The sequence below is a fragment of the Arachis duranensis genome, chromosome 1, assembly GCF_000817695.3.
Source record: "Arachis duranensis cultivar V14167 chromosome 1, aradu.V14167.gnm2.J7QH, whole genome shotgun sequence".
In the NCBI taxonomy this organism is placed as follows: Eukaryota; Viridiplantae; Streptophyta; class Magnoliopsida; order Fabales; family Fabaceae; genus Arachis; species Arachis duranensis.
The window spans coordinates 8,340,007-8,351,268 of record NC_029772.3 but is presented as its reverse complement, the minus strand read 5'-3'; the positions used below and the strand labels follow the sequence as shown (position 1 = coordinate 8,351,268).

The window sequence follows — 11,262 nt, the reverse complement described above, 5'->3', positions numbered from 1 at the left end:
TCTAATATTATTATGATTATTATTATTATTATTGAGTGAATATATATATATATATATAAGAATTTAATGAATAAATTTATCATTATTTTTGTCCAAAAAATACAAAAAATATAGTACAATATTATTGTGCAATTAATAATAATAATTATTTTATTTTATTTTATTTTTAAACGGAGGACTATTATGTCTAATAGAGAAAAACGTTGGGGATTGATTTGTACATTAGTTTTTTTTAGGGACTAAAATATCTGTTTTTAAAATTTTTGGGGACTGATTTGAGTAATTATTCTACCAGAAAATGAACTGGGGACTGATTTATCTGCCGAAATAAATCCTTAGAGATTCATCTGTGTATTAATTTTTCTTAGAGACTAAAATGTCTGATTCTAAAACCTTTGAGAACCGATTTGGGTAATTACTCAAATAACAATTTATCAAGACTGCCATTTGTCATGCATTCATAAACTATTATTCTCTCTTGACCTTTTTTTGCAGAATCCAAGGAGTCTAACAAGGTTTCGGTGATGAACATTACTTAGAAATTTCACTTCACTTTCAAAGTCATCCTCCAATGCAACTTCTTGGATTGAACTGAGAACAATTTCTTCGCCGCAATAACTTTACCATTTTTCAGAGTTCCCTGCTCAATAACATGTAAATTGCAAAGTTTAAGTTATGTGAAAATGATTTAAAATATATATTTTATGTTAGAAATAAGAGAATAATTTGAAGAATATATTATTGAATGTATGCATAAAGATACAATATAGAAGAGTATACATAGGTGCTAGAAGAATCAAAATAATAAAAGTATAAAATCATATAATAAATATAGATATGTTATATAAATATAAATGATATTAACTGATTTTAATTGATTCTAATTATACTCTAACATCTCTTTCAAATTCAAGTGGGAATTAAGGATGCCATCTTGAGTTTGGATACTAGAGTCCGAAAACAATTAGGATGATGAGCCTTCGTAAAGATATCAGCAGTCTAATTAAGAGTTCCAACAACTATGAGACTAATAGCATCAATAAGGAGACGTTGCTGAACAAAGTGACAATCAAACTCAATGTGTTTGGTGCATTCATGAAAAATATCATTATGGGCAATCTGAATAGCACTGCGGTTGTCACAAAAAATATCAGTCTGGGACAACTGAAGAGCACCAAAGTCCTTAGAAGTCAATGAATCGAGACAATCTCAACAGTGATGTCGGCGAGAGTACGGTATTCAACATCTTTGCTTGATCGAGCAGTAAATGTTTGCTTTTTCACTCACTAGGAAATAAGAGAGTTACCAAGAAATAAACAATAATCAGTAGTAGAACGACAATCAATGGGATCACCAACCCAATTAGCATCTAAGTATGCCTCAAGGGATAAAGAGGAGTGGGCAGAAAAATGAAGACCATGAAATAGAGTACCTTTGATGTAGCGAAGAATGTGAAGAACCGCCACATAAGTAGTACGAGGAGCTAACAAGAACTGGCTAAGAACATGAACTGGACAGATGATGTCTGGTCGTGTGACAGTCAAGTAGACGAGACCTCCAACCAACTGTCGATAAAGAGAAGGATTGTCCAAACAGTGCCATCTATAGGGGTAAATCAAACATTAGACTCAAGGGGAGTAGATTTAGTGTGACTATTTGTAATTCTAGCTCAAGTAAGAAGATCTGAAGCATACTTAGCTTGAGAGAGATAGATACCATCATCTGTGGATATGACTTCTAGACCAAAAAAATAATTGAGAGAACCAAGATCTTTCATCTCAAAAGTATGGTGAATGGAGGCTTTGAGATCAGAGATACCATCAACATCATCTTCAATAATAATAATAATGTCATCAACATACAAAAGTAGAAGAATAACTCCACGTTCACTTTTACGAATAAAGAGAGCATTCTCATGGGGCTGCAAGTGAAACCGAGATTGCATATAGTGGTGCTGAACTTGTCAAACCATTCACGAAGAGCTTGTTTAAGACCATAAAGTGCCTTGCGAAGGAGACAGACTTTGCTAGAAGGACAAGAATATCCTGGAGGTGGTTTCATATAGACCTTCTTTTTCAAATCCCCATTAAGAAATGCATTCTTTACATCCATCTGACTGAGAGACCATTTCTTGACCGCAGCAATGGCAAGGAGAGCTCGAACAGATGTGAGACGAGTAATAGGAACAAAAGTTTCTTCATAATCAATACCATACTCTTGCGTACAACCCTGAACAACCAATCGTGCCATATAACAGTCAATAGAACCATCAGAGCGAGTCTTGATCTTGTATATCCATATATTACCCACAACTTCCTGATCAGAAGGAGGATCAACTAAGTTCCAAGTGTATGCTTTTTCAAGTGCTTGGATTTCTTCCAGCATTGCTTGTTGCTAACTTGAATTTGTGGAGACTTCTCGGAATGACTTAGGTTCATGGTGATGAAGAATAGTAGAAAAAAAATAATAATCAATAAGATGAGGAGGTAAATTTTTTACCCTAGAAGAATGAGTGGAGGGAGGAGGCATGACAATAGGAGCAGGAGTATCGTCCAATTTAGAATCATCTGAAGATAGAGAAGACAGAATAGGAGGGGATTGATGGATGGAATTGAGATAGAACTTGTAGTATCATCTCTAGAAAAAAGATCAACATTGTCGTTAGTGAAAAACGGTGACTGAATAGAAGGAATTGATTCAAAAGAGGAAAAACTAGAGAACATGTGATGCTCCTAGAATACAACATGACGAGATATACGAATACGTTGAGAGATAGGATCCCAACAATGATAGTCCTTGTGTTCAGTGCTATAACTAAGAAAACGACACACATGAGCCCGAGCTTCAAGTTTATTATGTTCATGAGGTTAAAGAAGGACAAAACAGACACAACTAAAAACACGAAGAGAGTTGTAATCGGGAGAAATATGATAAAGACGCTCAAAGGTAGTAGTGTTATCAATGACAGAAGAAGGGAGTCTATTGATAACATGAACATTAGTGAGAACAGCTTCATCCCAAGTATGCTCAGGACAGGAAGAAGAAATAAGTATTGCACGAACAGAGTCAATAATGTAAGTTTGCGTTCAGTTATGCCATTTTGTTGAGAGGTACCAGGACAAGAAAACTCAGACAAAGTACCCTGTTCAATGAGAAAATTTAAAAGTTGAGTCACGATATTTCATAGCATTATTGCGTCGAAAAATTTTAATGACTTTGGAAAACTAAGTTCAAATCATAGTGGCAAAGTTAATATAAATATGAGGCAGCTCATGACGATTAGTAATCAAATAAACCAAAGTAAAACGTGAATAATCATCAATAAAGACTATAAAGTATTGAGCCCCTCCCATAGAAGCGGGGCCCCAAATATCAGAATGAATAACATCAAAAGGAGAGCAAGCAAGAGACGAATTATTATGAAATGATAAAGTAGGTTGTTTTGCAGTTTGACAAGAAATGCAATCAAAAGACTCATTATTAGCTTGACCTAAAATATTCGTAGACATAAGAGGACGTAATTTTTTTAAGGAGCTGTGGGCAAGACGGCGGTGCCACAAGTGAAAAGTAGAGGAAGAGGAAACAACATAGAAATTTGACGAAGAAGGAACATGAAGGTGCTTGAGCTCAAACAATCTTCCAATCTTACATCCAGTTCCGATAACTTTTTTCGTCTGACGTCCTGCACACGATAACCAAAAATAGAGAAATTGACATCAAAAATGGAGTTCAACAAGTTGACCGACAGAGATAAGATTAAAGTTTAATTTTTGGAATAAAATAAGTATCAGGATGATTAATATTTGACTGAGAATTAAAACCTGTATGTGTTGCATGCAAGATGGAACTATTAGCAGTGTTGACAAAAGGTGCATTAGTAGTGGTAGATAACGACGAGAAAAGATGACGCAAAGGAGACATGTGATTAAAACAACCAGAATCAAAATACCATTTTAAATTACTCAGTGGAGTGAAAAGAGCAGCAAAGGTATTACCAGAAAAGGAGAGAAGTTGCTTAAGAAGAGATTTTATGTCGGATGGACAGATAGAAGGTGGGTTGAGAGAGGTAGAATTGGTGGATTCAGTAGCAGCAACGGCTGTAGAAGCAAGCACCTTGGTGGGACGAGAATGATACTTGTTCTAATCCAAACGTGGTAGTCGAGAAGGACAGGTAGTAATCAAGTGTCCCGAGAGCTTATAATAATGGCAGAATAGTTTCGAGCAATTGGAGGCAATGCAACCTTTCTGTTTGCATTTACGAAATTCAATAGAATGACTGTTTGAGAAAAATGCCCATAATGGTTACAATTTCGACAAAATTTACTCTTTCTGTCTGTGGCATCAAAGACAGTTTCACTCTTAGGGCAAGTCAATCCCAAGCGCATTTCTTCAGACTTAAGATGAGGAAGAGCATCTTCAAGACTGGGAAGAAATTCTGATGAAGAAGAGAAGCTCTAACTGGCTCATAGTCATCAGTAAGTGCCATAAAAAACTGTATGAGAAGTGTTCGGTTCCTATTATCTTCATATGCCTTAGCATCAGTGGAATCTTTAAGACCAGGCTCACAAGAGGTCACTTGATCCCAAATAATTTTCATCTGAGGAAGAAAATAAAAAATTGCTTGTCTACGTTCTTGCTTAAGGCTATGAAGCTCCTTTAGTAGTTGGTACTCATGTGAGAGATTAGAAATAGTGCAACATTTTGCCAAATAATCCCATACTTTTTTAGCAGTTTCAAAACGCTTGAATCATCAATGAATGTCTGGAGTAGAAGTGTTGCAAAACCAAGTGATAATCTGATGATTTTTACTATCCCGATCTTCCAATTTTTTTGCAAAGTCTTTTTCAATATCATTTTTGGATTTGGAGGTCAAATCTTTTGATTTTTCAGTCACAGTAGGTTTAACAGGACAAACAACATAACCAGTTACGTAACGCCATAATTTTCGCTCTTTAAAAACTCCTCACGTAGGTTCAACCTAATGAGCATAGTTGGAGCCATTAAGGATAACAGGAATAGGCTAAAAAATATCCAGTTTTTTCATAATAGTAGAAACAAAAGAGAAAAGCTGATAATTCAAGGGAAAAAATGAGAAAATGGAGGGCAAAATCAAAAAGAAGTCACAAAAAAAAATCTTAGAGAGAGTCTCACTGTCTGCCACCTCAGTCGCCATATCAGCAAGAAAAGGACACGTGGCAACATGTGAGAAGAGGAGCAAAACTCGTCAGCGCTGACGTAGCGAGGAGGTGGCAAGCGGATCGGGAGGCGGGTCAGGTCGGGCGTGGCACGGGTAAAAGCGGATCCATGGGTTCTGCTTGGCATCCCACATGGTGCGATGCGGTGCCGTTGATCTTGGGAGTGGATCCTGGTGGCGCCTGCAGGGAGGGAGAAGATGAAGCAGACAACGAGCTCTAGGCGATGTGTTCAATGGTTTCTGGCGACGATTTCAAACTCGTTGAACTTGCAACGACGAGATGAAAATGGCGGTAAAGGCGATGATTAACCAAAGCGTCGGGAAAGGATTGAAAAACAAGGGCAAAGAACACTGCCGGAAGAAGAAAACAAAGGGTTATGAACGAATTTTTATGAAAAAAAAATCTATACTCTTGATACCATGTTAGAAATAAGAGAGTAATCTGAAGATTGTATTATTGAGTGTGTGTGTGTAAAGGTATAATGTACAAGGATATATATAGGTATCAGAAGAATCACAATAATAAAAACATAAAATTCTATAGTAAATATACAGATAATTATATAAATATATATGATACTAATTGATTTTAATTGATCTTAATTATACTCTAACATTTTAAAAGTCTAATATGGCTTCAATTTTTCTATTTAAGTTTATGAGTTTGAATGCTTAATTTATTTATAGACAGATAATAGGACCAACAGAATTAATTATTTTTTACTAATACTTTTTATTATCAATTCAATATTTTTATTCAAGTACCGACTAAAAACAATAAATGCTTCTTGTCATTTAGCATTCTTTTATGACCTTATTTATTTTCCTTGATTTTTAAAATTAAGTTTACCTTGTATACATTGCCAAAGCCACCTCTTCCTAGTCTATTTTTTTCATTAAAATTGTTTGTTGCAGCTTTTAAATCATTGTATTTATAGTTAATTGGCGCTTTCAACTTGGTTGCTCCTGATATTTCACCTGCAAATAAGTTAAATAATAAAGAAATTAAAAAATCAAGTTTAAGCTTCTTAACGAATAAATAGTCAAGGTGCTTATCTGTACAAGAGATGCTAATGTTGAAATTCATTTTTGAAAATTAATTTTTGGGTTTTTTATTTAAATAAATTCTATGGAAAGAAAAATTACTTGATTCCCTTGAAACAAATTCTGCAAAGTGATTACCCTCTTGGTATTATTATATAAATCGTCCTAAGCTGTATATAGTTATATAAAACGTGAATCATCTTAGATTAGGACAATTAACGCATGAATTGGTAAGGCAAAAAAAGCGTAAATCGTGCCAGAGTCTCTAGGGTTAGAAGAATAGTGTAAATCGTACTAGGCTGCTAAGTTTCACGTGTTCTTGAGCTAAACCTCATTGGGCTGCCATGATTTACGCCTTAATGAGACCCTCTCCAGCCTGGCGTGATTTGCGTGTTAGTTGGTAATACAAACTGGGTTGGGATGATTTATACCCATCTTAGTAACCCTAAGGAGGTTGGCACGATTTGTGTTAGTAGTGCAGGCTGAAGGCACTGCGGCGTAAAGGTGAAAGGAGGTTTGGGAGCCACCATTTTGACCGGAGAGGAAGCTTTGGGGGGAAAAGTATTTGGGGTGGATCCCAGCCTGCGGCGGAGGTGCAAGTGGTAGTAGGCAGAGGCGTCTGAGTGGCACAGGTGGTGGTGGGAGTGAGCCGCCGGTGGCCGGCTGGTAGAGGAAGTAATCCGTCCGGCGGTGATAATGGCCGCGAACGAAGGAGATATGTACTTCCTGAACGGGATTGCGCATGTTGCCATATTTATTGATCAAGAGGTAAGTTTTTGGATTTTGTAATGTTGTTGAGTTGATGCCATGGGAATGTTAAGTACGTTAATATGTTGGATCATATTGTATAGGATGAATATGCATCTTAGAATAATTTTTTATTACACCGCGTTCTGTAACACCTTAACCGAGACCGATGCATCAGCCATCACCAACGATAGAATCGAAGCACATATGACATGGTAATCGAGCTGCCTGTGATCCGTCGATATCTCAATTGCTAGACACATGTGTGGTCCATTGTACTTTCTGACTTCCCATTAGCCTTTCTTCTGCCTCATAGTGACACATATCAGCCACTTACAACTATTCCCGAAATGGACACACTTTCCATGATATTTCAATTGATCGGACTCAAACACTCTATACTCTACACCACGACTAATATTATAACTCTTTATTGTCAGTACAGCTTTCTCTTTTGTTTTAAACCGTTGCCCGACCTCAAACTCGTCCGTGCCAATCACGCTAGGCCTTTCTCCGTGAATCACAGGGTGTTTTTGATCTACATTTGTGGCCTGATTCATTGCTTTAGGGTCCAACGTGGAAAAGTGTCGAGGGTACTGCTGTGTACCACTGCTACCATGGGTTTGAGCTCCCTCGGCAACTGCGGTGTCCTCCTCGCCGTCGCTCTCATCACCAATAATTGGTGGCTCCGAATCTGACCCATCATCACATATAGCCTCCACAAACGGATCTCTCTCTCTTACTTCCATGAATGTGGGTGCACCATCCACTACAGGTACAGATCCCATCGCAGTTGTAAGCTGGCCGAAGCTACGCCCATCACCCAAGTCATTACCCGGGACAGGCAAACCAGCAGCAAAAGATGGGGACGAAACAAGGGGAGTCGCCGGTTGCCCTTTTGGAACGGCGGTGGAACTCCCTTCTATGACGCCAGTGGCGGGCGGATTCGGAGCGGATCTCCCGCTGCTACCCTCCACGTCAACCATTCTGGCAAACAACTCCAGTGCGCCTAAGTCGGAAAATCTTGCTTGTCTGTGAAATATAACTCGCATGTCGTCATCACCCAACATCGCGTACTTCTCAAACTTAACATAACATTGCCTCAATGATATCGAAATACCAAAAGATAATTGCTTCACGCGTGTTTTACCACAGCCTTCTCTAATATACTACTGTGCAATTCCATCAACGTCGTTGACAGATTTATAAACACACCTATCTGCATTTTGCTAGAAAAAGTTACACCCTCACTTGTGTTTTCATCAATTTTTTCCTCTCACAATGCTTAACAAATGTCCAGTGTGGTTCATCTGTTTGAAACTTGTTTATTTATAGAGTTTATGCCTGTGTAAATCGTCCTTACCACCTTTGGGTTACTAACTTGAGCATAAATCGTTTCAACCCAGTGAGTGTTGCTGAAACAAGCATTAATCGCGCTAGGGTGGGAAGGGTCTCCTTTATACGTAAATTGTGGCAGCCCAATGAGGTTTAGTCCAGCAACATGTTAAACCTACTAGACTGGAACGATTTACACTCTCCTTTTAATTCTAGGGATTTTGGCACGATTTACTCTTTGTTTTCCTTACCAGATCATGCATTAATCGTCCCAAGCTGAAATGATTATTTACGTTTTATATAACCCTATACAGCCTAGGACGATTTATATAATAATAACAAGAGGGTAATCACGTTGCAGATCTCGTTTAAGGAAAATCCAGTAAATTTAGGTTTTATATAATTTATTTAAGTAAAAACCTTTAATTTTTTTTAAATCAATTTTCAAAAGATTTTGTTAGTCAAATTAATCTTTTTATATTTAGATAATATCGTATTACGTTAAATTTTAGAGTTTATAATTTAGGATTTTAATTTTATGTGATATAATGATATAACAAATTAATACCACGTGCTATAAAATAATTAGTTGAAATATCATTTTAAATTTTGTGATATATAACATTAATCTATCGTATCATTATATCATGTGAGATGTGACATGTACGCCATCGTCGAACTAAAATTTAATTTACGGTTTTATGATTGTAAAATTACCATATATATATATATAACCAAAAATTTTTCAAGTTAGTTTTACCTTTAGGAACTCTCATGGTTTTCTTGAAACTAAGTCCGGCACATAAACGACGATACAATCCAAAGAAGACCATAATAATAAGAGCTACACCTCCCAAAACACCAAATATTATATACAACTTCTTGCGTGAATCACCTGTAATAGAGAGAGTAGAGAAGTTTTCATGAATTGAAAAATTAATAATAATAATAATAGTAAAGTCTATTTTTTTAAACATTTAAAAAATAAAATAAAAAACTGAATAACGTTTAATTTATTTCGATTTTATTTCTATCATTTTAAACATGTTTTGATTATGAAAAATATTGAGTGGGTAAACTATTTTTGTAATTAAATTTAATCAAATCTTTTTTCCTCTTCTTATGCGTCTTCTCTTTTTTTTTCAACTAATTTTTATTATATAAAAAACTATTAAATTAACTTAATTATCAAAATAACTTAGCCGTATAACATCACTATTTAATTATATTTTTGGCACAGTTAACAAAAATAATGACGTGATAATTATTCTAAACTAATTGAAGTGGCAATCCCAGTATACATATAATAGACTTCGATAGACTCAAATTCAGATTGAAAGTATATATAAAAAAAAAGTAATACAGGTAATAATAACCAATTTTTTTCATTCAATATTAATCGGCATTTTAAAAATTATTTTTTTAATTTAAATCTTAAATTATAAACTATTAATTCTACGCCTTAAATTATAAATACTAAATTCTAAAATTAATTAGTATTGACTAACTAAAATTTAGTTACATACTTATTTTTTCATAAAAAATAGGACAATTTATCAAAATAAATAATTTGACTTCCAATTTTATTAGAATATACATTTTACAAAACGGATACTAAAATACATTTTTTTCATAAACTATATAAACGAGACAGAGACCCACAATTTACAAATGAATATAAACTGTTACATGGATTTCGCAGATTATGTTCGAAGTCAAACTACACATAATCCGCAATAGGGATGTAGCGGTTTGTGTGTAAATTACAAACGTGCATAAATCGCCACCCTTTTTGCATTTACATCTCTCCATCTTCTTGCTTTGCATCACCATGCATCACTATGTCCCCGACATTAGTCCCACTCAATTTACATAATTTATGAAAAAAATATATTTTGATATTTGTTTTGCAAAATGTATATTTTAGTAAAATTGGAAGTCAAAATATTTATTTTAGTAAATTGTCCTAAAAAATATAAAAATTGTTTTAAATATATTCGAAATACCGATATTTCAGTAATTTTAACCGTTGATTTTAATTAATGTATATTATATATATATATATTTTTATAATTGAGATCCATAGTTAAAATTGTTAGATTATCAATGTACCTAATACACTTAAAATTCTTCTAAAAGAATATACCTTTGTCTAAGAGCAACTCCAATGGGCAAATGTTGAGGCCCTATTTTCTGACAAAAGCAGAGAACCACCGTTGGAGAGAAGAAGAGTTGAGTTCCTGCACATATTTCAAGGTGAGGGAATCCCTCTAAACAGGGACTCCAATCAACCAATAATAACTTGCCACTTGGCAAGTTATTAAAAAAAATATAAATATGAAATAATTAAATAATTATATTTAATTATATTAAATAATTAAATAATAATTAAATTAGTAATAATTATAATAAATAATCATATTAGACAATTGAAAGAGGACTTGATTGAACACATATGGCAATTTCACAATGCTTGTCGTCAACTATAGAGTTTAATTATGTTTTTCTTTGTATTAAGTAATTTTACAAATTAGTGTAACCCCGAATTCATCTATTGTGTATTATTATTATATATGAATTTATTTAATATTAATATCTTTTAATAGTAAATTATTTTTAAATTTATAAATTTAAATAATATTATTAAAAAAAATTAATTACATTAATTTCAAGTATTTTAATTAATTAATTAAGTGGGACCACAACAGGGACTAAAGTCAGTTCCTCCTAATGGAGAAGAGATAGATGCTTTGAGTTTCTATTTACTGTTTATGACGCCAAAGCTGATGTGGAGTTACTTTTTATGACAGGTGGGCCATAAACAGGAACTGAGATGAGTTCTCTACTGGAGGTGGTCTAAGAAGGGTGTGATATCAATGATTTGGTTATCAGCAAAGAAAGGTTTGTGAGAGTATCTGATAAAACAGCCAGCATCATATTCC

The 11,262-nt window shown here is 34.6% G+C and overlaps 1 pseudogene; it reads right to left on the bottom strand.

Annotated features, from left to right (window-relative positions):
- Nucleotides 1-11,262, bottom strand: part of LOC107495685 (cysteine-rich receptor-like protein kinase 2) — a 26,913-nt pseudogene that overhangs the window by 3,129 nt on the left and 12,522 nt on the right.